Source organism: Argiope bruennichi, chromosome 8 (genome assembly GCF_947563725.1).
Source record: "Argiope bruennichi chromosome 8, qqArgBrue1.1, whole genome shotgun sequence".
Lineage (NCBI taxonomy): Eukaryota > Metazoa > Arthropoda > Arachnida > Araneae > Araneidae > Argiope > Argiope bruennichi.
This window is the reverse complement of record NC_079158.1, coordinates 58,980,061-59,000,877: the sequence shown is the minus strand read 5'-3', so window position 1 is coordinate 59,000,877 and position 20,817 is coordinate 58,980,061. Positions and strand designations below refer to the sequence as shown.

General features: G+C 30.7%; 1 protein-coding gene across 2 annotated transcripts in view; it reads right to left on the bottom strand.

The window, feature by feature from the left end:
- LOC129981048 (vesicular glutamate transporter 1-like) overlaps positions 1 to 20,817 on the bottom strand; it is a 475,319-nt gene that overhangs the window by 303,553 nt on the left and 150,949 nt on the right. Inside the window, exon 1 of one of the 2 annotated variants that reach the window (XM_056091662.1) lies at positions 5,928 to 6,027. The exons of the other annotated variant lie outside the window; for it this stretch is intronic. The gene's annotated coding sequence lies outside the window, so the exon portion shown is untranslated. Of the gene's footprint in view, positions 1 to 5,927; positions 6,028 to 20,817 lie in introns of those variants that run through there. 2 annotated transcript variants of the gene reach the window in all.

The following is a 20,817-nucleotide window of genomic DNA, read 5'->3' as shown; positions in this document are numbered from 1 at the left end:
GAGTTATAGTTTCGATCAATAGAAATTGTTGCTTAGTTATTTGTAATTCGATCTAATTTCACTTAAAAGAACTTTGTAGATAAAAGAAAATTGTTTAATTTATATTTTTATTGAGTCGAATACTAACAATTTAGGAATATTTTAATAATATAATGTTTAAATTTAACCTTATAACTTTCAGCTGCTACCGACAGGCTGCTTCGTTTCGCAGCTGCCTTAACGTCAAACGAAAACACCAGTTGAAATGAAAAGTCCAAAAGAAGAAGAAAGAAAAACGTTGATGAAAGAAAAAGTAATGAAAAAAGTTACACTATAAGCGAAATAACATACTCTGAGATATTACGAAAATGTTTTTTTCTCATCCAATCCAATTTTTTTATCCACTCAATCCAATTGGTTCTCGTCAATTTGCTGACTCAACGACGAGTTCTTGTTGGCAAACTATGTCAAAAATGGCTGACTCCAAGACTTTCGAACTTTATTCCGTTTAACTCACCGTTAGTTTATTAATTTTTTTTTCTTTGATGGAGTTTCAGAGAAAAACATTACCTGTCAGTGACGGCATAAATGGAATACGAAGGCCGAGACATCTTTGATGTCATTTCAGTACGTTAAAATGTTTATTTTAGCTACGTATTTTTTCCTGGAAGTTTTACTTCTTGAATAAGAAGAATTCGGAATCAGTGAATATTTCTCGTATGTACAAAATAGGAGCTATTATATATATTTTAGGAAATATTAATTAATTTAATTACCATTAATTCCGAAAATGTACTTTTCAATACCCAGAAGGTCTGAAATGTGGAGATATGACAAATTTAATTATTTTTTATTATAATGTACTATGCATATTATAATGTATATTTTTATTATAATGTACTATGCTCTTTGTGTACTATGCATATGAGAAAGTAATGAAATGACAATATCTTTAAAAATAACGACTTTCATTTTTGTGAGTGATCAGTTAAAAATATTGAATGCTAAAAAAATTAGGTTATTATCGTTTTAGTAAATAAATGATTATTATATCCTGCTAAAGAAAATACTTCACCAAATAAATGCAAGAACTGATGTTGCATTTTAAGATTTAAAGAATATTTTTTGCGTTATCAGTAGCACTGTTGCAAAATTCACACATAAATGAAAGCACAAAATATTTGCAATATCAATAATAAAACACGTGAGCTGAACAACGAAATTACTAAAGCATATAGACGAACCAATTTTGAAAATGTAAAAACATCGTTGTTACTATTTTTTGTTATATAATGATAGAAATGTGGCAATATATTGAAAGAACATCAAAATTTTATTAAATGTCGTTTGAATATCTAAATTTTAAACTTTACATTGTTGGACATCTCAAATTAATATTGTTGGAATACTTAAATTTTATTAAACTAAACAATGTATTGAAATTGTAGTTATTAATTACCTTATCCTTTCTTCATTACATAAATTATTAAACTTGGCAGAGGAATATAATCCCGAAAGAATTTTATATGTTTATTAAAATAAAGTAAAGAAATTTCTCTTTATTCCCACAAAAATAAATTAACTTCTTTCATCCACTCAACCTTTCGGAGCAGTAAATTAATTCAAACTCATAAAACCGGTCACAATTTCAGGTACGAACTTCCGAATCTCTCTAACTTCCTGATCGAAAAGGAAACCGAAAGCCCTTTTCATTTATTCTGCACTACATAAAAACCTCTTTCCACCATAAACCGAAACTTTAGCGCTCACCAAAGCTCCGGAAATTCCAGAAACCCAATCCAGAGCTCTGAGCAATTCCGTGAAATCTTACTTGAGAGCCGTTTATTTACTCGAACCCTATGGATATGAGCATGGCGACATTATCAGGTGCTAAAAGCGGCCCCTTTCGATTTATACCCTGCACGGCCGGCATAAATACATTCTAAATGAAGATATTGATTCTTCCTTTTTACATGGAAAGCACCTGGTTGCAGATTATTTCTCTCCATGAATATATAATGTCTCTGAGAGAGATTGGACTAGTGTAGCCTATGGCATCTCAATGCATGCATTGGAGATGCACATTTCGGGAGAATCAAAAGAGGAGAATAATTCAATCTAAATGATTCGTAGGACTTAATACTTTTGCATAATGCTTCACATTTCCAGATTCGGTAGGTGAAGTGCACTTTGCTGTCAAGTATTGGTACCAGTCATATGAACAATTATGTGGGTACTAGTCCTCATCTCAGTAATGAATTGGGAAAGTTTATTTAGGGTGAATAAAGTAGGCTATAATGAGTAAAAATATCAAGACTTTTGCTTTGTACTTTAATAATATGCCTCACTACCTTAGTATGGTTGTGGGGCATATTATTGGTATATTATAACTGGTATATATATATGTAATGATATTTTAAACTTTTAATTTTAATTTAATTAATTTCCAACATTTTATCTTAATTTAGCCCATAGTAACTTCATTCTAAAAATATTCTCTTATTTCGTGATCCAATTCCACTTTCTCTACTTAATTAATTCAAGAGAAGCTTTATAAAATTGCTTAGTCAGCTAAACGCAGATACTTTCACACGCTCGGCGTGAAGGGGTAAAAATGCCCAGTAAGCACATTCTTTCTTAAAAGATCCCTGTGTTTCCCTTACATGTGATTGACATGCGTCAGAAATCCCTATCAGAATCTTAATATATTAGCACTGTGAAGAAATATTTTCTCTATCAAAATCCAAGGTTATATAAGACGAGGGATAATTTATTTCGCCCTTCTTCCCTACTTCTACTTTTGCAACACTTTGTGGCGGACGTGCGATGTCCGCGTCTTCTTGTAAATAATCATGCTTGCCTCCCGGAGAGAATAAATCGAACTTTAAAAATTATTAAGTCTCTTCACTGTCTTCAAACTGAATTCTGCTTCACATCAAATAATGTTACATATTAAAGAGCCGACAGGATTTGAAATCTGTTATATATATATATATATATATATATATATATTGGTGTAATATAACTGGTGCATTATAACTGGTATATTCAGAAACCAAGTTGTAGTCATGTGATAAGGGTCAAAGACTTCAATCTCGATGAATATTTTGATGAAATATATTGAAACATATTTATTCTGTTATCGGCAAAGTATACTGTGCGAAACCCCGACATAGCCAGAGGCCATTCGAATAAAAAAATCGCTATAAGCTGCATTAGAAGATACAAAACCACACAAATCTCCAAAAAGTAGCCAAAGATTGCATGTAAGAAGATTAGAAGTTAGATTATATATAACCACACATTCGGTATTCTCGTATTGATTGTAATAGCTGCAATCTAGTGATTAATCGAATCAAAATTGCCAAAGATTGCATACTAATAGATTTTTTTAAACTATTTTTAAATAAATACATTATTAGAATGCACACAAGGAAACTCATGGAAAATCACTGCAGCTTCAAAATGTAAAATTCTGCATTTCAGTTATATTGCACAGTTAGTTGAATGCCACTAGCTTTCAAAACAAATATTTTATTTGATTCCAACTCGTCAAAAAACATTTCTTAAAACTAAATATTTCTTAATTAGGGTATTTATGGAGATTTTCTTTTTTTCTTGAATTACTGCTTTTTTTTCAAAAAGATTGTATAAAAATAAATATATATCCAAATAGCAATAAAGAAAAAAAATGTAAGTAATATTATATAAAGATAGTAACTTCAAATGACAATTTCAACTATGAACTATCAAACTTAATATAACGACAGAAAACAATTGAGTTATCAAATTTTATCTTCAGATTTTATTAGCTCATACTCGTTAAATTTATCTTTGTATCATGTGTCATTTAAGTACCAATATTTTTATATATCATTAGACTCAGACAGAACTTACAGACTTGAGCACCGATGATTTTAACGATAAAAGAAAAAAAACCAGCGAGTGAGGTCTCCTTCAAACTTTCTCACTTGTTCTCCAATGAATTTACCAATGTATACTATTAACTGTATGACATTGTAGTAAAATAGCTATAAAAAACCTATATTATACAATCGTTATCATATATTTTTGACTATTAATTTCTAGAATGCTGATAATAAACAAGAACCAGAGAATACATTTCTTGGAAGATTTGTTCCACGCCCAATTGAAATCATGCTTTGACACAGTTTTACAATTGTTGTCACAAAATCGCATGCTAAATTGCATATATTTAAGTCAATGGATTTTTGAGTAGTCACCTTTACATGCTCATGAAAGGACAGAGACCGCCAGATGGTCAACCACTTGATGGCTTTGATTCCAAATTTGATACCTATCAACACTTCAGATACGCCAAATTCTATCTATCTAGCTGTTTACGTTTTACAGTCATCTTGTTCATTTGTACTTGGAGAGGCGGACAGAAAGGTTTTCCCTGAATGATTTTCTTGAAAATTTCATAGAAAATCTACAAAATCGATGTAAAGACATTATACCAATTTTCACTCGTCTAACTCAAAGTACTATAGAATTATCACGTTTAAAGACAGACATAATTACAAAATATATTTCAAGCGTTCATGGGGAACTGAAATGTGCAGATTTGAAAAAATTTTGAGTTCGAATTTTTTAAAGATAGTAATACTTTCTCTTTTATGTTTCATACATTAGAAAGTAAAGAATCAGATAAGAATATGATGTCATTTCAATGATGTCATATTTAATCAACCAATTAAAATAGAAAAAAAAATTGTACTGTCGTTTGGCAATTAGAAGTAGTCTTAGGTTTTTTACTATAATCATCAAGTAATGTTTTTGATAAATGTCCACATTTTAGGCTTCTTGAAATCAAGAAAAATAATTTTTATAGCTACGTCCATTTTTCGGTTGCTTGCCTAGTTATGAGCACGGTACCGTAAAATGAAGCTGGCTACATAAATGAAATTTGATTTATGGAATTGTTTTGAATATTTTAGATTTTTGGTATCAGTAAGTCAGAAAATAAGGTATTATCACAAACTTTTTAGTCGATTTCCATTCCTAGCTAAACACAAAAGATATCACATTGTCTTAAATATGCAAAAAAGCTGAGAATTTTAATAATAAAATTTAAGCTGTATTTCATTGTTATTGTGAAATTGTTTAGAGTATTGGCTTCGGTTACAGAAGGCATATTTCATATATATATAAAGCTAATACTGTTAAGTAACTTAATTTTAAAATATGTTTAGTTTAGTTATAACAACTTCCCGTTTTAAAGCAACATTAGGGCCATTTTGGGGCAGATCTCGTCATTTTAAACCATGGTTAGATGACGTGGACGACACCTGAGCTAGCACCCCTCTCCAAAATTCCACACCACACTAGTGGGAGGATGTTTGGTCCCGACGGATTTGACGTGCACCAGATCCACTTACAAGACGGTTCTTCGGTGGAATCGTGTCTCGATCCTGAAACCTTCCGGTTCCGAAGCTGAGTTTGGTTTGGTTTGGTTATATTAACGTCCCGTTTGAAGCAACACTAGGGATATTTTGGGACGGACCTCGTCATTTTGAACCACGGTCAGATGATGAGGACGGCACCCCCCTCTCCACACCACACCAGGGGGGGGACGTTTGGTCATGACGGATTTAACGTGCAACTGACCCCCTTACACGACGGTTCTTCGGTGGAATCGAGTCACGAACCTGAAACCCTCCGGCTCCAAAGCCGATACCTTACCACCAGGCCACCGCGGCTCCTATCTTAAAATAGGAAAAACTAAAACTTTGAAAAGTTTTACTAACACATTCTAAAATATATTTCTAGAAATTATTTTAATTCATATAGATCTGGTTACTTTACAAATAAAAAATAAATATATTATTCTTTGAATATAGTTTTCAAAAATTCTTTTCTCGAATATTTTTAAAAGAAGAAACGAAAACAAGAGATATAGAATTATTCTAAAAGTTTTAACAAACCCATGATGGAAAATGGAGTCGACTTTTTAGACTTGCACACTTTAAATCTTACTCAATAAATAGTCCAGTAACGACAGTTCACACAGCAAACCAACTTCAGATACCATTAAGCGCATGATTTATTCCCAGAAATCTTTGCGTTTCGCGTTATTCCTAACGCTTGATAAATCGACTTGATGGATATTTCCGATACGGTCGCAGACAGAAATGAGTCTGTAATGATTTCGACACGAAACTTTTCTCAAATGCTCTCTATTGACAAAGCCATTTCTCCTCGGGCAAAAATTATTATTTACTGCTCTTATCGTTTGGTGGAAATGGACGCGGCTGAATAACAAATGTTGTTTTTGTTATTCTAAATAACAGGAAATTCAGGCAATTATTTTTAGAATTTTCGGAAGGAAATTGTGGATTTTTCTTTTCTGGAAAGAAATGTAATGCACAAACTTAGTTGTATTTTAGTATACTTATTTACACTGTTCTTTAACTTCTGTGCATTACTTTTCTTTTGTAAAAATGATTCTTTTCTTCAAAAAAAACTTTTACTCGCAAGATTAATACTTATATCATTAAAAATACAAAAACAATTTTTTAAAATTATATTTCCCATTAACAATTGTAAAAATAAATTCTGCAAGGCAAAATTTATTTAAAAAAAAAGAAAATCATAGCGAGATTGAAAATATCAGCTTCATTCTCACAGATTGTCATTTGAAATTTGAATATGGTCATAAAATAAAATAAAGACTTTATTTTTATTTGGTGTTCCTTTCATTTGAAGAATATTAATTCAATTTATTTTAAACATTATAACCACAAAAAATATTAAAGTAATGTGATAGTCAAACAGCTAAACATATAAACTAAAAATATTTATTAAAATTGCATTTTCGATTTTTTAAAAATTACTACAAAGAAATTAAGAAATACGCGTAATATACGTATAGATTAGATCATATCAATTCTTGTATAATAAATCATGTACAGTCAGAGAAATAGAAAGAAAAAAAGAAACTTCATTTTAAGAAAACAGGATCATTTTTTAAACTCTATATTTATTTCTCATTAACCCTCTCCCCTCCCCCTCGCACATACACAAACACTTATTTATCAAGAACATTTCTGCATATTTTGACTGACCTAGTTTAGAATACATACAAATTGCTTTAAAATTAGAAAAAACGGGCCAAACAATATTATTTATTATAAAACTCGAAAAGGACTTCAAATATTTTATTTTAAAAATTCTTTTTATATTAATTCGACGAATGTGAAGGCTTCTAAAAGTTCTACACAATCTGGTTTAAATTGGGTAGTGTTAAATTTTACTATTATTTTTAAATGACTTGATTTGGCATCATTGACTCAGTGCCTTCTCTTAAAAGATGATATATATAAATAAAAAATAACTATAGATAAAAAAATATATTTAAAAAATAAGTAAGACAATTTACTTACATTAAACTGGTCTTATAACTTGCATTACTCTTCACTCGTGAAAGAATGTTTTTTTTATTATTACTGGATAATTCAGCGAATGGCTTCAAATGCATTTTAAATAAAACTCTGTTTGCACTTTTTACGTCAGCATTACTGCAATGAGCATTTCTTCCTCAACACTAAACTTGGAGACAATCAAAATGGACTAGCGTACCTTTCAACACCTGCTTTTATGCGCTAATAACATCTGCTTATAGAAAGCTGAACATATGTATTACAGACGCTAATTAGTGTAAGGAATTTATTCTATGCGGAAAGTGTATAAAATAATCTCTAAAGGTGACTGAAATGCATATCTGATGTTCCAATTTTGTTTTGGAACTAAAATATAACATTATTTATTAATAAATAATAATTACATATTCTACTGTATTATTTACTGGATATATTGAAATTTAAGCTAAGATTTCAGATTTAAAAAAAAAAGCTTTATCTGAATTTTTTCTTAAATAGAATGGTTACAATATTTTTTTGCTTTATAAGAAAAAAAAATATTTCTCATTAAAAATCGGTCAACTTATTGTCACATGATACACATCAAATAGATTTTTCCCCCATTTTACTTTTAAAACAAAGCTGAATCATTAATTGCTTATATCACAGAATAATGTAAGGCAATTAACAGCTTGTAGTCAGTAACTATTTAAATTAACTACAGTGGCTCAAACAATTCAGAGTACACCTTACTTTTACTTGACAAATCCGACTTTCAATATAAATAACACATTACCGGGAAGTGCAAACATGTTTTTATTTTTACACATAACAAATGATTTAATTTAAAGTAAAAACAAAGAAAAATCCACGAAAACTATCTAAATTGAAAAGTTTCAGAAGCATTTTAAATAAACATAAGCAGAATTTTGCTTCAAAAAATTGAGAATATATCAATGAAATGTTTGCAATATCACGCATACAAAGAAAGTGTCAATATTTAGTTGCAGATCTTTTGGCTTTTATAATGGCCTCTAAACGTCGTGGTAGACCAATTTTTGGTGGTATCTGAAGATATTTTACCCCATTCTTCTTGCACCACTTGTTTTAAATGGGTTTTGTTTCTAATATTGTGTTTTTGGACCACTGCTTCGAGTGTGGTCCACAGATATTCAATAGTATTGATGTCGGGGTACTGTGGTGGTGTGTGTAACTGCTATTTACAATGAAAAAGACACCACATTTTGACGTTATGTGCAGTGTATTTGGGGTCGTTGTTCCATTGGAAAATAAAATTTCCATCTAAACCTAAATTTTTAGCCCTATAGCTATTACAATTATATTTGGGATATAGGGAGAACATTTGTTCTTTCTTCGCCTTTCTTACATCTTTTACAATTCGGCATATTTTATGTTTAGCTTCATTGTTAAATGAGGATTATAGAATATACTTTTCCAACTTTCCTAACTAACTGGACTAACTGGATTCAAAATTGGGCTGAGGTTTACAATTTTGGTTACGAGATTATGCGTCAAATTTCATATACCTTGCTTTTTGTGTTATATGAGTTACCATTAACGCCTGCTCGTGGACATAGAAACAAATAAACAAACAAGCAGTTTATACCTTGATGGATTTAATTCAAAATTAGTTAAAACTTTGGTATAAAACTCTTACAATAATATTTTCACATGTAGATTATCTATTTTTTGTCTTATGTTCACAAGCACATCGACACACTAAAAGAGTTTGTTCTACACATTTAAAAGTCAGCTGTAAAGAAGTAAAGAAGATAAACTTTATTTCATAGAGCTAAATTTCCTGCGTTTTGGAAAACGAATAATTATTGAGTTCTCACAAATGCTACCAATATTGAGGGGAGGGGAGGGGGAGGAGTCGGAATCCGAAACATCTGAAAGAAAATAAAGATCGAATAATTTTTTTAAATAATTTCTATATTTTTCCTTTGTATTCTTGCTGTAGATAAAAAAAACTGACTTTACTTTGATTTTATTTGAAAATAAATATTTTTATTTTCGCTCAAAACCTCAAAGTCTATGAAATACTTATATGCAAAATATGCCTCTCCTGTTATTAATTTGAATTATCAGGTTAAATGATAAATTTCCAGAATAAAGAAAACTTTTTATTTGGCTGATTTTGTTACACGTAAAATTATGAACTTTCTTACATTAAATTTAACATCTTGATGAATTTGAATTTCATTCGTTTTCGAACAATAATAATTACTGTTCTTACCAATAATACCAACACTGGAAAGGGGGAGGGTGGATTCGGATTCCAGAAGATTTGGAAGAAAACTAAGATAGGATATTTTTTATGATATCTATATTTTTCCTTTGAATTCTTTCTGCAGATGAATTACTTATTTCATTCAACTTATGCAATTTATTTTAATTCAACTTATTTCATTCAACTTATGCAATTTATTTTAATTCAACTTATTTCATTCAACTTATGCAATTTATTTTAATTCAACTTATTTCATTCAACTTATGCAATTTATTTTAATTCAACTTATTTCAATTCAGATGCAACTTATTTCATTTTAAACAAATAATAATTTTGTTTTAACTTATAAACTTCAAAATCTATGAGAATAATTATACAAGAAATAACTCTTCTATTATTAACATGAATTGAAAGGTTAAATGACAAATTTCTCTGAATAAAAACGTTATTATTTTTCTGAATTTTTTACGTCAAAACTTAAGCATTTCCACTGCCAAACGATATATATATTAAAATTTTATTTGCATTTTTAAAAACTATACTCCTCCCACCTTATTTCCTCTCAATAAATTTCGAACATCCTTCCCCAAAATGAAAGCGAAGTCCTTTCCATCCCTATCGAGAACACTCGATCATTTTTCAAATGAATATTTCCTCTCTTTATTGGCAAAATGATTAAAGCCCGCCCCTCCTACGTCATGATTGTTTTAAGCGTAAATGTTCCAGTCGAACATCTGCCAGCGATTTTTCCACCCGTTTTTGTTTTTTTAATCACTTTCTCGCTCGCACAAAGCGCATTATTTCTCTCTCTCTGTATTTCGCTCGTAATGATAGCCATTAATGCTCGCTGGAATACATTTTATGAATTTCGTTTTGTGCTGGCGAGACACGCGGGAAAATTCGCTTGCAGTGACGATAATTCAGTTGAGATGTGGGAAGAGAAATGAAGTGTGATGTATGCATTTGTTGGAATGAATTCTTAATGTGAACGGTGTATTCAGAAAATGGCGAGAAGATTGCTAATGCAGACGCGGAGTGAGAGTAAATTGAATTTTGGATCAAGAAATTCAAAAGCGTGTGTGATGACGAAAGGTGAGAGAATAGTAGTCATGTTAAGACAGATAAATGTTAAGAAAATAACCCTAATTATCGAAAGATGCATTTTATTCCAGTATGTGATTAAGATCGGAATAGAATTTTTGTAAAGTGTTGTAAAATGCTTATGTTTTAAATTGCCTAGTAGTAGATAGTAAATGCATATATGAAACAAAAAAAAATCTGTTTAATGCCAAATTTTGATCATTCTATAAATAGGGAGTTTTAACCCTTAACTGGGGACGTGCGGTCTGTGAGACCGCTAGCGATGGATTTTCTGTCACCCCTATTCTATTTTTAGCTCAATTGAATGGATTGACCCTGTAGCTTCCTGTTTTGTGACCTTCAATACAAGTGCACTTTTTCAACCGATTTCAGAGGATGCTTTTAAAAATAATCCAGGTATCTCTTCGAGCGCGGTCTCTAAGACCGCATCTCCCTGTTAGTGTCCCAATGATAAACAAGGCTTAGAAGATGGCGCTAAAACTTGGGTCCCGAAATATTTTCTTCTTCTTGCGTACAGCCGACCACCCCGCCACCACTGAACGTAGCAGTATCGACAGGATTTGTTGTGGCCGACTGCTATCTTGAGCATTGTCCATCCTTGCATTGACCGATTTGTCAAACTGACATTCTCCTCAAGGTAATTGGCCACAAAGTGGCCCCGCAATATCATCCAGTTTTTGATCCTATTATGAAGCAGTGCTCCAGACACTTTTATATGAAGCATAAAGTTATTTTAGTGATAAGGATAATTGTACAGAAGAGTTTTTCGATGAAAGTTCGCATTCAACTGATTTTGATATGTATGTTCAAACATAATTAGTTTTTCTAGTGATAATGTATTTTGAAAAATTTATAAAATATATTAATATACCAAGAGATATATATACAGAATTTATAGGTTGATTTTTATACTAATTCTTTACCTGTATGTTTAAAATGAACTATGAAAGTCACACAAGCCGATAAAAAAAAAGGCCAATTTTACCCATTGTCTTTTTTTTATTTTTCATATAAATGTTGAATTTTACATCATTTGTCTTCTATATACCTTCATATACTGTAAAAACGAATATGATTTAAAAAGTAAAAAGTAATATGCTTTTTCAAGAATATTATTTATTGTAACATGTAATTTGAGAAGAAAATGTATGGTCCAACTCATTTGCTTTTTTCAATGATAATATATTTTAAAAAATTTCTAAAACGTATCTATATATCAAGAAAAATATCTGCAAAATATATTGGTAATTTTTCATATTAATACAATTATTAGAAATTTTAATTTGAGTGTAAATGAATTGCGGTCTCGTAGACCGCACCTCCCCAGTTAAATCCTAAAATTTTACCTCCCCAGTTAAGGGTTAAGCTAAAACGAAATATAGATCAAAACTCATCTAATTTAAAAGTTTATCTAATAATTTGTTCAAAAATTTAGAAATACTTAAAAAAATGCACTACCTATTTTTATTTTTTCGTATACGTAGTATAGAGAAAATATAATAATCGTCTTAAAATTTTAACTCGGGATTTTAAGGAATCCCCTGAGCCTCCTGAGTTCAAAACATAAATGTCATCTATCTGCCTGTGATAAAGATAACTTAAAAACGCTTAGAGCTAGGCGGTTGAAATTTGGTATACGGTCTTAACGTCAAATATACCGATTTCTATCAAATTTTATAAAAAATCTGTTCAGTGGAAATTCGTCTGTCCGGCTGTTCGAATATAATTTAACACGGTAACTAGTAAACGGAGAGAGAGCAGAATTAACATATATAATATAGAACCCTATCAAATTTTGAACCAAATCTAACCACGGGTGGACTATCCGTCGATCTTTATTTTCAGTAACATATAAACTTGATAAATCCAAAACGAATGACTTAAATATATCAAATTTGACATAGAATTTTTTTTTTATTTCAAAGGCAATTTTGTACCAAATTTTTGTTTCAATCGGTTAAAAAAAAAACGTGTCTAAAAGACAAATTTGATTTCCGGATACCTTTCACAACATGGCAGGGTTTAATCGCCAATACCACGCCAAGGATGCCACGATATTATCAATAAAAATGTTAAATTCATTCCAAATGTTAATATCTAGTAACTATTGTACGCCAATGCCATGCAAAATGCTTACTTGGATAACATCTTGGCAAGAGAAGATGCGAGAAAGTTTTGACAAGACCGGTTTTGTTTTAATGCTTAAAGTTTTGTAACATAATTCTTTTTTAATATTGATAGCTTCTTATTTAAATGCGAGAAATTTGTATTTCAACTTCCATCTTTTCTCAATCGACCCTTTATTAAATAACTGATTCATCTGCAGAATTAGAATGTTGTTTTAGATTACCAAATAAACAATGTAAATCAATAAAATTGCTGTTATGTATTTTTTTCCGCATCAAAGAACAATTAGGCTGTACTATTATAATGAAAATACTCCTCTCCGATTCTTTTAAAAATTAGAAATGATTATTCGCAAATCAAGCGCCTGTTGGATCTTTAAACTCGCAATCTATTCTATCGTAAATCTAAATGAACCCAGCACCAATTAATGATTAATGTATTAAATTACAAGCTAGTGAACTACGCAACCCTCTCTAGTAATTACAAGCGCTGATTATTCGCTCTGAGAGAAATGATGCTTCAACTAATGCATTAAAAGCTTAACATCTCATCTCATCTGACCTTGTAAAGATTTAATTGCGGGAAATACATGAATATTATATTTCCACTAATAGGACCGGCAATCAGTGTCAATAGAAGCGAATCGAGAAAGGTTGAATGCTCTACTGCCTCTCATGTTTCGCTGAAATCGTTTGCAGATGTTAAAATCATTTATAAACATTAAAATTTTAAAAAAAATCGGATTGTCTAAGATTGCTTATTAAAATATAACGTATTTTATCCCAACTTCTCCACCACTAAGGGGTGTCACACGTGATATACTTCCAAAAACTGATGTATTTTGGGAGTTCCTGGACAGAGTCGATAAAATAATGTTATTAGCCTAATTAACGAATAAAATGTATAAAAATTACAATTTCCATTAATTATAAAATACTGGAACTACAGGGTAGTCATAAAATAACTTTCCCTGCTTGGTGGCATCTGCAGCTAAAACGGAAGAACGGAATGAAACCATATTTCATATAAAGATTGGGAAAGGGATGGAAAGATGAAATCCGCAGAAAAAATATTAGTGACAAAAGTTGCCCATAGGGGAAATACTTGTGCTGTAGGAATACAGTTATACATGAATTCATGAAACTCACAGATAATAATCTTTTATTCCTCAGTATTAAGGTCCCCTGGACGCCATGCAAAATCTTCAATATTCTGACCTTCCCTGTGTACAATATATTGCATACGGTGTATAACGTTCTCCACTGTTGCTTGTAAACTGTCAGTTTTGATGTTCATAACAGCCGGTCTTATGTTCTGTTTCAAGACAAGCAGGTCTGCTTAAGAGCAACCACGTCAATGCACTGTCTGGTGTAAAAAAGTTTTACCAGTAATGCATAGTAAGGTAAGATAGGACTCATATTAAACTCACATCAACAATCAATCACGAACAGTCAAGAACACATCAATAGTCACGAACCAATTGCTAACAGGTCTTTTTTTTGACGAGGAATGCATGGCACTACTTTCCCGCACGCACTAAGAATTTTACATAATCCATCTCAATATGCAAATTTCCTTCGTACATGGTAGAAATGCACCTACCGGCAACTTTCAGTACTAATTTTCCTTCTGCGGAATTTATCTTCCCATGCCTTTCACAATCTGTATACGAAATGTGGTTTCATTTCGTTGATTCGTTTAAGCTGTAGCAGCCACCAAACAAAGAAAGTTATTTTATGGCCACCCTGTACAATGTTCGTTTACAGTAAATTATTAATATATTTATTAAATAAAGCATAATTCATTACATAGTTTTATACATAAAACACTAAGGTATATGGGACAGAAATCACTCATTATTTAATTTTAAATGGCAACAGTCAAATATAAACAAATCGCCATAGGAATGTTTCAGACAACTTTATTCATAATTTTTACTGTTGACCGTAATTTAACATTTTATTTAACAAATTAATGGAACTGAAAGACATTATTAGAAATGCTCAGGGAAGGGAACACCGTGCAAACAAAAACTTGTTGCACTCAGGGTGAAAATTATGTAAGGTTTCATTAAGGTAACAAAGCGATAAAAAGATTCCAATAGATGGTTTAAAGGCAAAATATATAGGCAACAAAGGTATCCAATAGATAGTTAAATGGAGAACAAAAATATGGCTCTGTGCTCTTATGCATATAGTGTTTCGCTGAAATCGTTTGTAATTATTAAAATCATTTATAAACATTAAAGTTAAAAAAGAATCTAAGATTGCTCATTTTTATATAGCGTATATTATGCCATTTTCTCCACCACGAAAAAGATACGCCTTTTATTTTTTGGTGTATTTCCAACTAATGTAGTTTGGGAGCAACCTAACGCCACTGGGCAGTGTCGATAAAAGAATGTTATTAGCCTAATTAACGAATAAATTTTAGAAAAGTTAAAAATAAATTTTATAAAAATAATGAAACTACAATGTTTGGTTACATTAAATTATTATATTCTATATTAAATGTAGTATAGTTAATTACTTATATACATAAAACACTGACTACATGGGACAGCAAACGCTCTTATTATTTAATTTTGAATGGCAACATTCAAATGTAAACAAACCACCATACGAATGTGTCAGACAACTTCATTGATCTTTCTTACTGTTGACCGTAATTCGACATTTTATTTAATTAATGGAGCTGAAAGACATTATTAGAAATGCTCGATTGAAAGCACGCCTTGTCACCAAAAATATTCACTCAGAGAGAGGGAGGGGATATGCACGATTTTAAGATAGCAAAGCGATAAAAATATTTCAAGATAACAGAAACAGGCGTCCAACAGAAAGTTTAATGGAGCACAAAAATAGGTTAAACTGTCGCCAGATGGATAATCACAATGATTTGCCTATAGAAATGGATATCGGAATGAGTAGAGGAATCGGATTTCTAACTTGGAGTATTTCTACCTCGAAAATGAAACCTTACTTTCCGCGGGCTGGCAAATGAGTAAAATTAGGTATTGTGAACTTGAACGAAAGTTTGAACAAAATCTCTTTTGGGAAATCTACCTTTCACTGTCTGGGAGCACGTGAACAGTGCACTAATAAAATATAAGAGGCTACATAAAAGAAAATTAGCATATCGTTTCATCGCTGGTAACCTAAATTTATACCAAATTTTGAGCCAAATCTGTTACCGCCTTGATTTTTTTTATCAATATGCCTATTCCATCTGTTAGAAATTACTACATTTAAGTTATGAAATAATTTGCATTCATTTCTAATGTCTCGCGCACTTTTTACTACAAGATTTTTAATATTTTCCCCTTGCGAATTTCCGTCATTGATTGCAGCTGATCACTTCACTTGGCATCTATATTCACAGCTATTTAATAGGAATCGTATGACTTACTCTATACAATAACCGCAGGTATGTAGATCTACTCAATATTAGCATATCTATATATATATATATACTAGCCGCCTTTGACGACCAGCCGGTTCGCCAATCTTAATGTTCGTTAAAATTTTAATAATTAAATATTTTATGCAATTCCTACTTTAATAGCTTCTTCATCAAAATACTTTAAAACTTCACATTTTGATAGTCATATAATTCACTCATAATATTATAAACGCCTTCAGTCATAAAGTAATATGTATCTCTCATTTTCTGTTAATTCCCGTAGAATTTATACTATAAATTAAAGTGGAAAGAATTAATCTGCAATTAATATAATAATATTTTTGACTGAAACAAAGTAATTTTTTGTAATATGATTACTGAAAACAGTCACTGAGCGTTTAAACTTTATGGGCACTAAAGAATATCTTTCCTAATTTATGTAATATTTCAAGAATTTGTCAACAAAATATTCTCAGATTCATCATGACCAGAACGATTCATTAACAATGTTTAATTTTAAATGCATCAAACACTAAGAAAATAAAACGAATCGTTTAAAATAATCGGGTGAAAACAGGTTAAAAAAACTGCTTAAAAACTATGTACTTAAAACTATAGGCGTATACAAAAAATACATAACTAACATAAATACGATTTAATTACGAAAACATGCAACGAACCTAAAAATAATTTAAATCATCCGTTGATAATGGTTGTCATGTCAATAATCAGAACACAATGCGCATGCGTGATTTTAACGCCAGTTACGGTAACGCAAATGCGTGAATTTTTCTACGCCAGTTGGGGTTACGCTATGCAGATTAGAAATTTTTAATTTCCTTTATTCTGTTTTATTTTAATTCAAAAGTACTTCAGAATGAATCTGAAAGATCGATTCATTAACAATGTTTAATTTTAAATGCATCAAACATTAAGAAAATAAATAGAATCGTTTCAAATAATCAGCCGAAAAATCTTAAGCCTAGCCTCATGACTATTAGGAAAAAGAACTGAAGCCGTACTCATTTGGCGGTGGGGAAAATGAAAAGATTTTTTTGGCGGGAAAGTTAGTTTTTAATTAATAATTAAAATTCTAATTAAAAATTCAAAAAAAGGGCTATCCTATCTTTTAAGTTAGATCAAACTGCACACAGTGTGCAAATTTGATTAAAATCGGTTTAGTAGTTTAGGAGTCCATCGCGGACAAAGAACGTGACACGTAATTCATATATATTAAGATATATATATGCATATCTATATTTCTGCCTTTATATTGTGTCTGTTGAAGTTGCTATAGCTGTAAATGTAGAAGGGCAAGCATCCATTCTATAAAGTCGAAATATTCTAACTGTAAATATGTTTATTTTAGAGTATTATTTCGCCATCACTGATATAATTATCCTATGTGCATACAATTAGCCGGTGTATGATTATGAGATGTAATTGTAACTAGATAAAAAGCTTCTGGCATGTATATTTCTTCTCGCTATCCGGGGGGGGGTACAGAAATGGTGTGGGGTCGACTACCCTCTACCGATAACGGTACATGCTTCTGACGGGAAGGGCTGTACCTTGGCCAGTGATGGCAATTAGGACATTCAGATTTTATCCGTGTGTATCAGGGCGAGTCAGAGTAATCATTGTGTCATTCCTGATACAATTGAATCGCTTTGTTATTTCTTAAAATTACGCTCAAAGGCAAGGAAGTTTTAACCCTTCATCCAGTAGCAGCGCTTTCACAGCCAAAATTATAATGATTTGTCTGTCTCTACTGTCATATAGTATTTTTGGATTATAAATATAATAACCCTAAATAAGGATCCTGGAGTAGTTCGCTTTCTGTCCCCAACACGAATTTATTAAACTTTGATTACTAAACATGTAGCAAATTAAATAGGTGCTTTTTTTATGATCGTTACTCTAAAACTATTGATATGGTTTTAATTTCGAACTCAGTTAATCACAGGAAAGATTGTTTATGTGTGTGTCAATACTATAACCCATAAACACAACATGCAAGAAAAAGGGAATTTGGTATATGGCTTCACACGAAAATAGATGATTAACTATACTGAATTTTCGACCAAACGATTCATTCATCTGACTCGGATCCACTTTTAATCTATGACATATTTTGGAAGTTAAAACGAATTAATTATATTTACTATACAACAAAAACAAAAATAAAACGTTGAATACTATTTAAGAATTTGAGGGATTCTAAGTCGAAAACCTATCTAGCTGACTCATCCACTACAACTTCACACTGTTTCTGCTCAATCTAAATATTGCCTTTATTTTGGAAAAATATTTTTCTACAAAACATATACTCACAAATTGGCGATTTTGTTTATATATATATTTCCTCCAATTGCAACTAATTTTTATTTCTTTTTCTGCTCTGCTCTTTTCAACTGTGTGGCTTCTCTGTCTTTCTCAGAGATTCGTTTTATTTACTCCATTTTTGTAATGGCTGCGGTATTCGAAACCCGACATGTGCAAGCGAATCGTCCCGCTGAATCCGTGGAAGGTTGGATTACGGATCTTTTGACAGGTCATTATGTATGTCTGACATGGGGATGGAGTAATCGGAACGGAAGTATGAAGCAGAAAATCGAAGATCAAAAAGCAGAACAATTCTGTAATGGGAAAGCTAATAACGACGCATGTAATGTTCGATTTTCAGAATGGTTTACGGAGATTATGTAGATTTCAAACAGCGATTTCTAAATTGCCTTGATTCCAAAATGGTAATTTGTAGAAATAATTAAACTTTTTAATGGAGAACAAAACTTCCACAAAATTGGTTATCGTATCTTAGAAATGAAAATACGTTTTATATTCATTCTATTCAGAGAATCTTAATTATATAAAATGACAGCGGGAAAAAAATTATTTTCCTTTTTTTCTATTTTTAATTAGCAATAAAGCTTTGAAATACGTTCGATATTACAAATGGGCTCTAATGGCGGTAATTTTAGTGTTTTCTAAAAAATCAAAATATATTATGCTCTGAAAATTCCAGTTTATCAATAGAAATGTTTGCCTGTGAATGTAAGCGTCTGCAGTGTCCAGATAAATCTATTGCAGATACAGTTATGAAATGAGGCGCATAAATAATGCATATAATGACTAACAGCACCTTTCTGAATTTCAAAATTCAAAGCTAAATTTAATTTTTTATGTTGCACTGGATATTTTTTTGCACTTATATGTCCTTAGTATCATTTCTAATGATTGTAAAATAAACTCTTCTGTCGAAGACAGTAAGTAATCGTCTTTAGAAAAAAAATTATTTTTTACTTCTAAAAATAACATAATTTATTGACTTTAAAGAAATCTTTAAATATTAGTCATTTTTCTAGAAAAATTTTAAAAATTGAAACTATAATTATTGCATCCGGTATTATAAATCCGTTATCTTTTTCGAAGGGTTTAAGAATGACCCGAGCGCTTGACTAATTTAAAATAAAAATGATCAAAGTATATTTATGCATTGATTTATAATCAGATGCGTTAAAAAAATTTTTTTTTGCGGATTCATGGTCGATCACTTGGAAGAAATTTTATTTCTTTACCTAAGTTAAAACCGGTGCCAAATTAAAAAAAAAACGAAAATAAAAAAATAAAACTAAAACTTGCCGCCCTTTTTCTTGTGCATTTTTATTTTTATTAATTATTTGTTTTGTTTTTTATCATCTGTGGCACATCAGGAGCAAATAAAGAAAAATAAATGCCAAAATGTATTATATTTTTTCATTTGTTCTCTTTAATCTAACAATAGCTTAAAATAAAATTATCGTTAACTTAACATTCATCTTATAGTGAACAATGTTTTGCTTGTTCCGGTAATCTATTATGAAAAAAAAAACACAGTTTTAAAAATGGATTGGAGAAAAAATTAAACGGAATATCAATTTATTGTTTTTCCGAACATTTTTACAACACGCTGATCAATGTTTCCATAAACTATTGAATAATTATAATTTTAATGGATTTTAAAATTTTTCTGGTTTATTAGAACATATATGAAGGATTTATATATTTTTTTGTTATTTAGCAATTGCTATTGAAAGACTTAGAAGGAAAATATTGCTTACTTGCACTTCATAAAATAGAAATACAACAACTGAGTTGACTTTGAAAAATAGCAAAAGAAAGCCTTTATTTTTCACACAAATACATTTTTTTTATCTTTCGAAGTTCATATTTTATCAAATTAAATTCATATGAATTTTGTGCCAGATGAAACATAGATTTATAGTATAATTAAACGTTAGATAATATAGAGAATACATTTGCATTAACAAAAGATATCCGGTTCACAAAAATCTCCGATATGGTCGACAAGTTTATTCTGCTTGAACGTCTTTTTTCCCCTGCTACTGCAGGTAAAGAGCATTAAAGTGTGAGAAATAATAAACGAAACGAGCTCAATCTGTTGAAAAAAAAATTCTAAATCCTACAATTCTTTTAATCCGTAAAAACTGCTATGGAACAGGACAAATTTACTTGCATGACATAACATTCAGCGCTGTTCGAAAAGAATTTAAGTTAAATTAATATTCACAA